The sequence below is a fragment of the Perca fluviatilis genome, chromosome 14, assembly GCF_010015445.1.
Source record: "Perca fluviatilis chromosome 14, GENO_Pfluv_1.0, whole genome shotgun sequence".
NCBI classification, from domain to species: domain Eukaryota; kingdom Metazoa; phylum Chordata; class Actinopteri; order Perciformes; family Percidae; genus Perca; species Perca fluviatilis.
The window spans coordinates 18,680,991-18,696,316 of NC_053125.1; the positions used below are offsets into that span (position 1 = coordinate 18,680,991).

Sequence of the window (15,326 nt, forward strand, 5' to 3'; positions counted from 1 at the left end):
ATGCTAAATGTAACGTTTCTTTCACTCAAAAAATGTCTAATGTCGAAGTGGAAATCAAGAGAATAGTGGCAGCGCCACACCAGTTACAGAACAACATGCATCTCAGTGTCAGTCCAAATTACGCACAATAAGCAATTTGAACTCACTGATGTAATGCAATTTATTTTCTAAGTGTTAGTAGGCTCAGTGAAACTGAGTCCAGTGTGAGGGAGACCTGACTCAGAGGAGGAGAGGTTAGTGAGGCCAGCGTCTCCGCGGCAGGTGACAGTGCGCACGGATCCTCTGCGCCACGCATGGATGAAATAATTAAATAGTAAATAGGACTACAGTAACAGAAATATGTGCAGAATTAAGAATTGGACTATTGACTTTAAATTCAATTATTTTGGATACATAGACATACAGCAGAGGATGATGTTTCCCCTGATTATGGCAACTACCTTGTTAATTTACTTGAAGTTGCATGGTTATTTCTAGAGGTGATCCAATACCATTTCTTTCTTCCCGATACAGATTCCGATACTGGAACTTGCGTATCGGCTGATACCGAGTACTGATCCGATACCAGTGTGTCATATATTATGTTTTAACAACTGTATACTACTATCCCTGTATGGGTGTGATATGATTTCTATCTTTGTTGTCGGTCTGGCTCAGGTTAAACTCTTTGTGAAACGAACAAACACAAACAATGAATGCCACAAAACTTTCTTTTACTATCCAGTTTGACAGTCCGTTATAACGGAAAAAGAACATAAATAAACTACTTTAACGTAGATTTTCTTTAGGGCTTTATTATGTGGTATCGGATCGGTGCATTAACTCCAGTACTTCCCGATACCGATACCAGCGTTTTAGGCAGTATCGGAGGCGATACCGATACTGGTATTGGAACATCTCTAGTTATTTCAGCACCAGTTTCACAAAAACTGAACAGTATAACCATCAAAAAACATACAGAAATAAAACTGTCCATTGTCCATGCCTCTGGTAGGGATGTAAACAATCATTTCTTATTTTTTTGTATGTCCTCCAACCACTGCTCGGGAGCAGCCTCTACGGAGTTGTATTCAAAGCATTCTATTGTGATACCGTTTAATTTTAATATCAGAGCTGTTTCTGCTATGAGTATACATGTACGGTTTGCTTTGGCAGTGGGAGTGATACAAATAAAGCCTTGTTCAATTAAAGTTAGAACACTAAAAACCTACAAACCATAAGTATCATGTTGCCAGATATCACTTAGACATAGGGCTGGGTATCGTTCAGAATCTTTCGATCCGGTGCCAATTTCGATACCTCAGTTTCGATACCGATTCCTAACGATACTTTTTTCGATACCATATGTTTTAAAATCCATTTCAACATCAACAAAAATACATTAAACACAAAGCTTTTATTTCCACCTTAATTGTGAATCAAAACAGTTATCAAAATTAAAAAAATCTGGTAAAACTGCTCACTCAGAGTAACATTAATAAAAGTGCCTTGCCTTGCAAGCTCAGCCTGTCAGTCAGTCATCAGGGCAGAGAAACCACCGTTGTGGCTGCTTGTAAGAGGAAGTGGAACGTCAACAGCACCGCGACCGCTTCCCGTTCGCCATTAATATCATATCACAGCAAACGCTGTCTGCGTGAAGTTTTAAAAACTGTAACCACACTTGAAACCAACCGTGACTCTCTGTGACTTCAACAAAACTGCAGACAGTTTACTCCGTCCGCACCTCTCCGGTGCGTATGTGTGTGTGTGTCGGTCGGAGCTCCGCTCTGTGTCAGTATGCAGAGAGGACAGATAAGCTTGCGCTTACACGCTAAGACGCTTTTGGAACCGAAATTTGGCACCGAAAGATAAAGTATTTTTCGATACTCATAGGATTGAAATATTTTTTTCGATACCATAAAAGTATCGACGTTCGGTACCCAGCCCTACTTAGACATACCAGTGTATTTGGCAGGTTGGAACAAATGTCCGGCCAAACACCTTCAGGCTGTTGGTGTTGACAGAGTCCCGGCGTAGGTGAGGAGGGATGACGGCCTGCTGGTCACCGCCGCAGTCCCTGAATCCTGGTTCCACCTGTCCAGGCCTTCCAGGAGGTACAGCTGGAAATTCAGTATGTTTGCACTGGTACCTGGAAAAAAAAGAAAGAGAAACTCAGGAGCAGCACAACTCATTTCACATACGTGAAGAAGGTTCAGGAGACCTTGATAACTTACACAGAAGCATTTAATGAACACTCAATTGAGTAAACAATTAAGCAGGCAGTACAGTTAAACCACAACGTGTTATTGTGCAGTGCCGTCCCAACTCGCTGAACTTTCTGTCTTCCTGAAAGTGTATTTAAACTCATTACGTTTAGCTGAACCTTTAAAAAGGTAAACAAAGATATTGCAGTCACCTAAACACAGATGCTAAAGCCTAGTTCAGCCTCTCTCTCTCTGAGAAGTATGCTAAAGTGTGGCAGGCCCACCGACCTCCAACAGGTTATGAAAGGGGGCGTGGCTAAAACATAGGGGGCGGGTCATACCATCACCAATCAAAAAGGAACTCTCTGCTGAGTTCAATGATACCTCACACAAGACTCTACCGTTAACGGTTCAAAAGCCATAAAAGGGGGCGTGGCCTGAGTACATGGGCGTGGTTAAAGTATAGAGGCCGGCTCAGTATCACAAGTAGACCACACATTCTAAGTAGGGATGCACGATGATATCGGCACGACATCGGTATCGGCCGATAAAAGCTTAAAATGGTCATCATTGGCATCGGCAGATATGAATATTTCTGCCGATGAGCCATGCCGATAGGGTGTCTTGTTTACTATGCGCACATGACGACCATGAACGTAGCATGAGCGCCAGCAACTTAAACTTAAAACATGTCGGCTGTGTGGAGGTATTTCGAATGTAAAACAGATAACAAACTTGCTATACGCAGTACTTGTAAAGCACAAGTGATGCGAGGAGGCGTGTTCCACACTACAAATATGATTACGCATCTCAAGAGCCGTCATCCTGAGCAGCACCGAGAAAAGTAAGAAGAAAAAACGCCGACAAAAACCCAACAGCAGCCTCTACTTCAGTCCTTTGACAAAGCTAGAAAATACAGCAGCGACCACCCAAAGGTAAAAGTTGAATTTTGAATGTATTGCTCTTGATAACCAGCCGTTGAGCGTGGTGGAGCCGCGTTATGCTATGCCAAGGCTATGCCTAGCCGGCGCTACTTTTCTGATGTGCCGTTATCTGATCTCCAGAGTGTTGTCGCCAGTCACATTGAAAAGCTCCTCGCGGCGCTAGTCACATTAGCTTTACTGCGGACATTTGGACATCAAGCGTGAGTCCTGTTAGCATGTTGAGCCTCACTGCCCAGTGGATAGACGAAGACTTCACCCTTAAAAAAGCTGTCCGACCTACACACACAGGAATGCTCCGGTTCTCACACAGCAGCTGCAATTGCATCTGCATTTGATAATACGTTTGTGAAATGGAAAATAGAAAGAGAACGAGTGCATGTCGTGCTACGTGTTGACAGTGAACGGCTGTTTAGGGTTTCCTCTGATGTAAGGCATTTAGCAGACCTGTTCAAGTAGGAGAGGAGTTACATTTTTTATTTGAAAATTTATTTTTATTTATTTTACTCTTAAGGACTGAAGTTTGAAGTCTGAACTTAAAAATAAAATGTGGCACTGGCATATAATTTATTCTCCTCCAAGTTAAATAATTTAACTATTTTTCAGGGGTGAATGTCAGTCTACATTTGTAAAATGATACATTTATGGTAGAATCAAATGTTGTTGGTCCTGTGTATTGCCTTATCTACAACACATGACTGTAATAAGGTAAAGGTAGTACAGGAGAGATACTTGGATTTCTCTTCAGTAGAATTAAAGTGAACAGTATATCAGGGGAAAAATGTGTATATACATCGATATCGGTATCGGCCAAAATCCAATATCGTGCATCCCTAATTCTAAGTTTCATGTAAATCGGATGATGTTTGTCATATACTGTAAGGCCGATTTCCTGTTGCCGCGCCGGCGCTATGACCAAAAGTCAATTTTGGCCTATAGATTAGGCCTGCATGATTCGGGGAAAAATACGAATCATGATTTTTTAGCTTAGAATTGTATAGTATGATGTAGTAGTATAATGTTTAATGCACACATGAACCATGACAAAACAAAACAAATTGGCAGTACCAAACAGATTTTCTTTTGGCACCTATAGCACACTGCACATCACCACAAGCCTGTAAACATAGAGGCTTCGATGAATAAAGAAAATAAAGTACATACTGGCCATTTAAGTACAGTAGGCTACCAAAAATAGTGACATATAACACATTGAACTAAATATGGCCCTGATACAGGTTCTATCTGAACTCCTTGAACGTGTCTTTACATAATTAAAACATGTCAATCAACATGCTACAGCTTCAGACTCTAGAGAAATGGAGTTTGTCAATTGCCAATTTAAGTACAGTATCAAAAACAGAATGATTTTTCAGCACACTTTTTAACTGCTTGCCTTTTATAGAATTAACATTCAACTGGCCATTCAAATAAGTTACCAAAAATAGAAGTTTAACGCACTGCACTGAATATGGCCCTGGCTTCATCATATTGCACTTTGTGGTGACGTTTAAGGTGCTGGTAAAGATTGGTGGTGTTACTTTGCGTTGCTGCAACGGGGGCAAAGCATGCCTTGCAAATCACGTTGGACTGACCCTCGTCGTCTTGCTTGAATCCAAAATACTTCCACACCACCGAACGCAGGCCTTTTTTTGGAACGAGTTCGGTTTGAGACTGAGTGGTTGGCTGATTCTCGTCACTAGTACCTGGGTTTTCATCAATATCCATTTGGTTTATTTCCAAACTACCGCGCTCGCTCGACGAGTGAAACACGTGACTAAAAGGTCATTGGCTGAGGGTGAAGCCCTGAACTTTGTTAGAGCTGTCCTTTTTTTTTTTAAATCGAAGTCGTTTAAAAATTAAATCGTGAACAGGGTGAATCGAGATCACGATTTTATAACGATTTATCGTGCAGGCCTACTATAGATGTCCTCAGGCCTGGACCCTTGTCAATCGTGAGAAATTTCGGGCAGATATGACAATGTACACTAAAGTTATAACAACTTCTTCGTTCATCGATAATTGCTCAAAATGGCCGCCACGCCCATACCGTTCGACAAAAGGTTTTGCTTTTAATAACTCTTCTTCATTGAGGTCTTTAGATGACACAGACCGAATTTGAAGTTCATCCGATGAAATCTCTCAGAGTTCCTCAGGAGCCAATTGGACTATGTACACTCAAGTAACACCCACTTCCTGTTTCGATGGTGAAACGCACAAAATGGCCGCGCTGCCACGGCCAGGCCCCATGACCACAAATGTTTATTTTAATAACTTTTCATCTTTAAGGTCTTAAGATGGCACAGACCGATCGGATGAAATCTCTAGGAGTTCGTTAAAGGTCCCATGACATGGTACTCTTAATGGTCCCCTAATACTGTATCTGAAGTCTCTTTCCCAAAAATTCAGCCTTGGTGCAGAATTACAGCCACTAGAGCCAGTCCCACAATGAGCTTTCGTTAGTATGTGCCATTTCTGGGTCTGTATTGAGGAGGAGAGAGAGGGGGTGGGGGTGTGGCCTTGACCAACTGCCACTTTGCTCGTTTGAAAGCCATGATGTCTCTCTCTCATGGGTGGGCCAAATTCTCTGGGCGGGCAAAGCAGAGAAAGGGGAGGTAAGATTCCAGATCGGCCCATCTGAGCTTTCATTTTCTCAAAGGCAGAGCAAGATACCCAGGGCTCGGTTTACACCTATCGCCATTTCTAGCCACTGGGGGACCATAGGCAGGCTGGGGGAACTCATATTAATGTTAAAAAACCTCATCAAGTGACATTTTCATGCCATGGGACCTTTAAAGTACGACACGTGGAAATGGCACTAATTTCAAACTTTCAATTCAAAACAGCGGACTTCCTGTTGCGTTAAGGGTATGGCTCCAATGAGCTTTTTTGTACGTCTTGACATGCTACATATGTGTACAAGTTTTGTTAGTCTACGTTAAACAGTACGTTTAAGCGGGGCTACATTTTTTTAATTTTGTAAATTTTCACCAGGCTTGATGCGACCTTTTGTACGTTTCGCCATCAAAACAGGAAGTGGGTGTAACTTGAGTGTACATTGACCAATTGGCTCAAAACTCTTCAGGTTTGTAAGAGTCCAACCCTGAGGACATCTACAAGCTGATATTGACTCAAAGTTATAGCGCCCCCTAGTGGCAACAGGAAGTAGGCCTAAAAGTCAAGGTGCTATACATTTAACATTTAACAAACTCCTCCTAGAGATTTCATCCCATCAACTTCAAATTCATTGTGCCATCTCAAGACCTTAACGATGAAAAGTTTTTAAAAGCTTGAGTTTTCGTCCAAAGGTGTGGGCGTGGTAGCCATTATAAGCATTTATTGATAAACAAATAACTGCCCAACATTCAAATCACTCAAATAAAACTGTTAAGACTCTCCTGTTAAGTATCTATCTCGTGAACACCTTTACACAATCACACATTCACAATCACCGACCTGACTCTTGGCAAACAAGCGATTGTGCCTGCTTTAGAAAGTTAACTAGTCGAAAGTTTGCGGTAAAATGCAGTTGGGTTGTCAAGGTCAAAACATTATATGTAGCAGCTGTGAATCAAATAAACGTATTATAAATAATGTTATGTCATGTTTTACTCTTACAATGAATGTTTGCGGCTTCAATCCAGATGAGTATTGAAAAGTATTTTCCGTGACTGAAAAAGGCACGTGTTGAGGACCAGCCTGAACCGGAGGTATCAGTCTGAAACAGAGCTCAACAGTCCGACCAGTGTAATTAGTTATTAATTAGTTTTACAGTATTTTCAGGCTTCAACCAGTGAAAGACAGGGGAGAGAAAGAGATAGATTCGTTAGGCATTGAAGTAGGAGAGGAGGACAGCATCCAACTGCGTCTCTATAGCTAAGTTTCCATCCACTTGTCAATCGAATTATCTGAAGTTCGGTAAAAAAACTCATGCGAATAAAGCTGGTGGAAGTGTGTTTCCATCCAACAGCTTTAAAGCGAATAAAAACCTCTGCGTAATGACGTCACATGCTGTTTTGCAATTAAATTGGTATATCGAATTGATTTGAGACATTTTATGGTGTTTCCATTCATTTTTGAACTGAATCGTACAAGATTCAAGCAAAATTTTGCGAACAAAGTTTTGCTAGACAAAAGTAGTTGTTAATATTAGAAGCCAAGCTATAGCCTAAGCTCCGATGGACCTTTGGCTGAGGATATGATCCAGCTCATCAAAAAGGTGGAACTTGCCTTTTATTTCCCCTCCGGAACCGCTGCGAGACAACTCTCTTTTTTGAGCCGTGTATCGCTGTTTGAGCGCCTTCCATTTACTCCGCGGGAGTCCCTTCTCTTGACGTGAGGGACATTCTAAAGCGCTTAGTGAAAAGCTTAACGTGGTTTAATATATCTAAACAACGATCAATCATCACCAGATGTATCATGGTCATATCTTGTCATGAACACTTAAGCCTGTCAAAAACTAAATCCGAAATCCAACGATTATAGAAGTTATCTCACGTTAATGTGTCAGATAACCGTCCCAAATAATTGGACATTGGGTTAGATTTGACCGTTTTAAGTGGTTATGATGAGCAATAGAGAAGAGGGTTTTTGGTGATGATTGATCGTTGTTTAGGTACATTAAACCATGTTAAGCTTTTTCACATTAGGACTTATAAAGCCAATGAGAACCGTGGAGAGTCAACCCCCAGCCGCTCCGCTGCCCTGAAGCATAAACGCTTTATGTCAGATAACGTCCATAATTGGACTTTGGGTTAGATTATTTGACAGTTTTCCGTGGTTATGATGGGTAATATGAGAGAGAAATTTGGTGATGATTGATCATTGTTTAGGTACATTAAACCACGTTAAGCTTTTTCCTCGCCATATTAACACGGCCACTGATGAAGAAAATATTAACGTGAGATAACTTCTATAATCGTTGGATTTAGATTTAGTTTTTTTGACAGGCTTAAGTGTTCATGACAAGATATAACCATGATAAATCTGGTGATGATCATCGTTGTTTAGATACATTAAACCACGTTAAATTTTTTCAAGTTAAGCATTTAATGTCCCTGTTGTAACTGTTGGTCATTTCCTTCGCGAGCTCTTGATAAATGATGGCGTTTCTTAGATTTTTGCTATCTAAAATAGCTGTTATATTTTTCTGGTAAATTAAATTAAAAAAGTATCTCGTCTCCTCGTTTGTCCACTTACATCTGTTTTTGTTTTGCAAACAGAGCGGAAATACTGGGCGGAAATGAACTGAAACTTCTTCTTCTTCGTTTTATTGCAGGTTGCAACCATAAAATGACCTAAAACTTAATCGCAATTCATTATTTATTCGGCAAATAACGTTTCCATCAGCGTTTATCGCATAAGCCGTATATCGATCAAGAGAAAATCCAATGAGACCGAACGTATTTCATTTGAGTCGATATTCATGAAATTCAGTCGGATTTTACTGTTTCCATAAGGCATTTTTCATTCGATATCACTTAATTCGGATAAAAACGGGTCGATGGAAACATAGCTTCTCTCTCTCTCTCTGTGCATTCACAGTAATTGTAAAATACCCTTTTCCCATCTGGTGGTTGTTTTTGTCGTTCAACAGCAATTTACTGGTGACAGGGCTCCAGAATAACTTTTTGCCTTGGTTGCACTGGTGCGCCTAACTTTTTTTATTTAGGTGCACCGGCACAAAATTTAGGTGCACCCAACTTTTTCCTTGCATCGCCGTTAACGCTGAATGGCGATACACAATATATAGCTCTGTATTTTTTTACAAAGTGGGCTAAATGTTCAGTTTTAAGTCAAAGCCAGTTTTCACAAGCTCTTTTATTAAAACAGATTGGGATTAAAATAAAATGCAAAGACAAGGTTTCCTTTACCAGTTTAAAAATATACGGCTGCAACACATGTAAATGAAAGTTATCTAAAAAAAAGCCTAGGATATATATATATATATATAAAAAAAAAATTATCTCTGAGAAAGCTACTTCACTTGTTTTCAACAACAATAACAGACTGATTAAAAAAGAAAGAGGACGCCCGGATAGCTCAGTTGGTAAATATAGATGTTTGACTCCGACCTGCGGCCCTTTCCTACATGTCATCCCCCCCGCCCTCCCCTTTATGAACTATAATCCAGCAGGCTCCGTCTTACACGCTATTACTCAACAAACTGAAGTTAGTTGCATTTAATAACTTCTAATGTGTTTTTCTTATCATGGCGGCCGCAATAACAGAGAGTTACCAGCGGAAACACTGGTACCAATACAGGTTTCCCTCTCATACTTAACAATATACAGCTGTGTTAATAACAATTAAAACTGTAGACAAATGTAAGTAGTTTGGACCGGCGGCGCTGCGTCTCTCCATGTTGCAGGGGAGCCGTGTGAATGGGGGCGGGGCTGCGCGGAGGAGAGATCCAAACACAGGCACGGCTTTACAGAAGGAATGGGTCATGTAACGCAACATTAAACCACATCGATATAAACAACATCGCTTCGTTCGTGGAGAGGCAGCGGATGCACGGACGTTCGGTGCACCGGTGCAACCTAGGAAAAATCTTAGTCACACCCTTACAAATTTTGGTCGCATTTGCGACCAAATTGGTCGCACTCTAGAGCCCTGGGTGAAATAAGTTATTGTTATAGTTATTAATAATAATCATTATTATTTCATCTTTAATTCTGACCATGGCCTTGACAATAAACAAGTTGCTGACTGTTGTTTAGTACCCTTCTTTTTTTTTCTTTTTTCTTCTTTTGTTTACAATAAATAATAAACAAATACAAATCTTAAAGTCAAGTTCATGAAGTAACTTTCTTTACATTCATTTGATTCCCAAATCAAGATACACTGGTAAGAATTGCTTTCCATTGTTAATATGTACTTAAAAACAGCTCTGAAATGCAAAACAGAATTTTAATCATGTGATAAAACATGCGATTAATCGCGATTAACTATAGAAATTCAGCGATTAATCGCGATTAAAAAAAAAATAATCGTTTGCCAGCCCTACTTAAAACTCTCCTCTTCGATAAAGCTTATAGTTAGGGAGTGAGGAGTTGCAGCGTTCGCCTAGACCGGCGGGGGAGGGTGTATAGCTTCAGACACAGCACCCCTTCTCTTCTCTGCTTCTCTTCGTAGTCGTTAGACTCATCTACCATATAATCAATGATACAATCAAAGTAGAGGGAGACAGCCTTATCCGGTTGGGGAGAGTTCTAGCCTGACCAGGCTCCTCTCCTTACCCTGTCTCTCTTAATTATGCTGTTATAGTTTTAGACTACCGGGGGACTTCCTTTGACACACTGAGCTTCTCTCTCTCCATCTGTGTGCTTCCTAGAGCTGGGCAATATATCAATATTATATCGATATCGTGATATGAGACTAGATATTGTCTCAGATTTTGGATATCGTTATATGTATTCTTTTTGCCCAGCATGTTTCCTTGGATTAGGGTGGCCCCTAAATCATGGTTGCAGCCTATCGCCATGGTCCTGCTGCGCGCCCTGCTATGCCCTGTTACAGCTGCTACGCTCTGCAGTGCCCTGCTACGTCCTGATACGCTCTGCGATACCCTGCTACGTCCTGCTGCGTCCTACTACGCCCTGCTAAGTCCTGTGACACCCTGCAGTGCCCTGCTATGCCATGAACTACTACAATTACTATTTCTAGTCAATGATCCATTATCTTTATTGTGACAATTGTTGCCACTGTTCATCACAACCCCAACCGGCACCGCCAGACACCGCCTACCAAGAGCCTGGGTCTGTCCGAGGTTTCTTCCTGAGAGGGAGTTGTTCCTCGCCACTGTTGCACTGAATGCTGCTCTTGGGGAATTACTGGAATTGTTGGGTAATTGTAAATTCTAGTGTGGTCTAGACCTACTCTATCTGTAAAGTGTCTTGAGATAACTCTTGTTAGGGCCCGAGCGCCGACAGCGGCGAAGGCCCTATTGAAACTGAAGGAATTATTCTTTCTATTATTATTCTTTTTCCCGTCAAATGAATTGGCTTTTTGAGGGCCTTAACATATTCAAAAACTCACCAAATTTGGCGGTCGCATCAAGTCTGATGAAAATTTACGTATGTTAAGGGTTTCGGGAATAGGCGCACAAAAATGGCTCGCTGGCGCCCCCTAGAAAGTTAAGAAAATTGAGCCCCTGCAATGCGTTTAACGTAGACTCACAAAACTTGGTACACATATGTATCATGTCAAGATGTACAAAAAACGTCATTAGAGCCATACCCTAAACCCAACAGGAAGTCTGCCATTTTGATTTCAAAGTTCGAAATTAGTGCGATTTTGGCCATTTCCACATGTCGTACTTTAACGAACTCAGATTTCATCCGATCAACTTCAAACTCGGTCTGTGCCATCTTAAGATGTTAAAGATGAAAAGTTGTTAAAAGAAAAACTTTTCGACATAGGGCGTGGCCGTGGTGGGGCGGCCATTTTGTGCGTTTCGCCGCCGAAACAGGAAGTGGGTGTAACTCGAGTGTACGTTGTCCGATTACCTCAAAACTTTTCAGGATTCATAAGAGTCCAACCCTGAGGACAAATAAAGGCCGATATTTACTTAAAGTCATAGCGCCCCCTAGTGGCAACAGGAAAAGGCCTAAAAGTCAAGGTGCTATACTTTAACGAACTCCTCCTAGAGATTTCATCCGATGGACTTCAAACTTGGTCTGTACCATCTCAACACCTTAACGATGAAAAGTTATTAAAAGAAAAACTTTTCGTCAGACGGTGTGGGCGTGGCGTGGCGGCCAATTTGAGTGTTTAGCGATGACCAAAGAAGTTGTTGTAACTTGAGTGTACGTTGTCGTATCTGCCCGAAATTTCTCACGATGGACAAGGGTCCAGGCCTGAGGACACCTACAGGCCAAAATTGACTTTTGGTCATAGCGCCCCCCCCTGGCCACATGAAATCTGCCTTATATGACAAACATCATCCGATTTACATGAAACTTATAATATGTGGTCTACATGTGATACTGAGCCCGCCCCCTATAATATGACCACGCCCACTTACTCAGGCCACGCCCCCTTTCATAACATCTGAACCGTTTAAGGTATACCCTTGTGTGAGGTGTCATTGAACTCAGCAGAGACTTCATTTTTAATTGGTGATGGTTTGACCCGCACCCTATGCTTAAGCCCCGCCCCCTTTCATACAATTTGAACCATTTTAGGTATACCCTTGTGTGAGGTATCAATGAACTCAGCAGAGACTTCCTTCTTCATTGGTGATGGTTTGGCCCGTCCCCTATGTTTAAGCCACGCCCCCTTTCTTAAAATTTGAACCGTTTAAGATAGACCCTTGTGTGAGGTATCATTGAACTCAGCAGAGACTTCCTTTTTTATTGGTGATGGTTGGACCCGCCCCCTATGCTTTAGCCACGCCCCCTTTCACAGCTAATGAACCGTATGACGTAGAGTCTTGTGTGAGCTATCGTTGAACTCGGCGGGGAGTTCCCTTTTCAGTGGCGACGGTTTGCGGCGTCTGAGTGCCGCGCAAATGCACGGTCGCAAGGAGCGGCGTCCGCCGGTAACCCCAACGCACGCAGAGGCGCGAGGGCCCGTCCATCGCTGCTCGCAGCTTTAATTATGAATTGATACTATAAATAAAATTGAATTGAGCCGGCCTCTATACTTCAACCACGCCCACTTACTCAGGCCACGCCCCATTTTATGGCTTTTGAACCATTTAAGGTAGAGTCTTGTGTGTCCTTTTTGATTGGTGTTGTTTTGACCTGCCCCCTATGCTTTAGCCACACCCCTTTTTTATAACTAATGACCCATTTGATTTACACTATTGTGTGAGGTATCATTGAACTCAGCAGAGACGAGGGGCGACTGTTACATAAAACATTGCTTGACAAAATTTGCTCAAACTGTTTTTTCAGTTCAGCAGCAAAATAGTGGAATGCTTCTCATGTTTATATCAGGTTAAAAACGCTTGAAAGACAGACAGTCAATGTTGTCTGATAATTCCTCTCTGAATGTATTCACACTGGTCTGTACTATAGGTGTAGCCTTTTTATTATTGTCATTTTCACCAGGTCTGACATGTATGCACATTTTCATGAGTTTTCAAGCATTCCAAGCCCCTCAAAAATTAGAGGTGCACCGAATGTTCAACAACAGAAATTATTCGGCCGAAAATAGCATTAAAAAAAAGGCAGTTTGTGTTTCGGGCGACAGCATTTCACCATAACATGACAGCAAATCCCACAACACCACAGCAAATCACACAACACCACAGCAAATCCCTCAACACCACAGCAAATCAAACAACACCACAGCAAATCCCACAACACCACAGCAAACCCTAACTATAACCCTAATTATGGGTATTCTCAATTGTTGATGTCACCAATTGACATAGTTGAGACGCTAATTATGCAAGTGAGGCATTTCAGGCAGTTAAGGAGAAGTTCTTTCTGTAGGAGGAAAAGCTCCCTTTGGTGTAAAATGTGTTTTTATTTACTTTAAAGACCTATTACATACACAAAACAACTATATAACAAACTAAATGATGGTGGAAATCCACAAAAAGCATTATAGGGCCTGTTTTTAATCATAAAACGTCCCTGGGTGGGCTTGAACCACCAACCTTTCGGTTAACAGCCGAACGCGCTAACCGATTGCGCCACAGAGACAACTCTGGCACAAACCTGAGGGGGTAGGCCATCACTCTTTAAGCCCCACCCGTTTCCATTTGCTACTTTTCTGATTTTAATTCAATATCTATGGATCCAAAGAGGAGCAATTGCAAAATTACTTTCCAAAAAATTTTATCCCAATGATGTTGTGCACTTGGGGGCTGCCCGCTAGCCACGCCTAAGCTAAATCATTGCAGAACTTTGCAATTTTCGCCAGGTCTGCCAAAGAACTTCTCCTTAACTGCCTGAAACGCCTTGCCTGCATAATTAGCATCTTAACATTGTACCTGATGGTAGGAGGTGATATCTGCCTGAGAGGAGGTGGCAGTAGGCTGAGAGAAGGTGGCAACAGGAATAGTGTGATAAATACATTTTAGCCATTGACTTCTTTTTTTTAAGTTCTAAGTAGTGACAACAAAACTGTCGGTGCGTCAACATGATACTCTTGAGGCTTTGGACCACATTTGTCAAAAACTGGTCATTAGGGGGCGCTACAAATGTGAAAAGTTAATTTTTTTATAAAGGGCTCATGCAATTTTTACAAAATCTGGAGGGTACGATTTAGGGCCTCTTCTGAAGCCACGCCCACAACGTTGTACTGATTGGTCAAAATGGCCTATTGTACTTTTACTTTAAATATCTGATAGTTGCCTGATCAGCAGGTCTTCTCTTCATAGCATCACAGCAAATTATCTATGTATTTAATATCTAAAACATATATACCAAAACCATATTACAAAAGTTATCATTGCTCTTTTTTTAACCAAAATACACAATATCGATTCATGACAATCGACATTGGAAGTTTACAGAGTCAGTGAAGGCAGCAGTGTCATGGCCTCGACACAGTGAAAATATAGCATCATTCTGGCATTTCACCTAAATTAAAACAAGCATTACTGTATAATAATAGGAATTATTAGTGTGCAAATCCAATTAAACTGACTGAACACATATTTGTAGATGCAGAAAATGCTTTTGTTTGTTTGTTGTTTGTATAAATCAGTATAAACTCATGTAATAAATTAACAATTTCTAAAACTATTTTCCCCCTCTTTTTTCTGGGCCAGTAAAACTGATCTACTGGCCCTGGGGGCTAGTTGGGGAAAAATGTTATGTTGGTGCCAATTACTTTAGAGTTGATAGCTCATGTAATTGTCAGTGATATATTAAAAGGAATCTACCAGGCTTTAATGTGGAAAGACTCAAACTGCAGGGACTGTATATCTCCTGACAGAGCCGTTATGAAGGCATAAAGAGCCTCTTCCTCTCCCCCATTGACCTTGTTTTTCCTAAAGCGGCGTCTGAGGTTAAAAAAGTCGTCCCTGGGTGGGCTTGAACCACCAACCTTTCGGTTAACAGCCGAACGCGCTAACCAATTGCGCCACAGAGACAACTCTGGCACAAACCTGAGGGGGTGGGGCCTCACTCTTCAAGCCCCACCCGTTTCCATTTGCTACTTTTCTGATTTTAATTCAATATCTATGGATCCAAAGAGGAGCGCAAACTTTCCACAAAATTCCGTGTACATCAAAGGAACT

General features: G+C 41.4%; 1 protein-coding gene and 2 non-coding genes across 5 annotated transcripts in view; all 3 read right to left on the reverse strand.

Moving 5' to 3' along the window:
* LOC120572304 (importin-8-like) overlaps nt 1–15,326 on the reverse strand; it is a 36,387-nt gene that overhangs the window by 15,800 nt on the left and 5,261 nt on the right. For 2 of the 3 annotated variants that reach the window (XM_039821565.1, XM_039821566.1), the window contains exon 2: nt 1,940–2,128. The gene's annotated coding sequence lies outside the window, so the exon portion shown is untranslated. The remainder of the gene's footprint in view (nt 1–1,939; nt 2,129–15,326) is intronic. The other variant, XM_039821567.1, reaches the window with a different exon arrangement.
* On the reverse strand, nt 13,709–13,782 carry trnan-guu. The gene has a single exon. It is a non-coding gene; the product is annotated as a tRNA-Asn (tRNA).
* trnan-guu lies at nt 15,106–15,179 on the reverse strand. Its single transcript has one exon. It is a non-coding gene; the product is annotated as a tRNA-Asn (tRNA).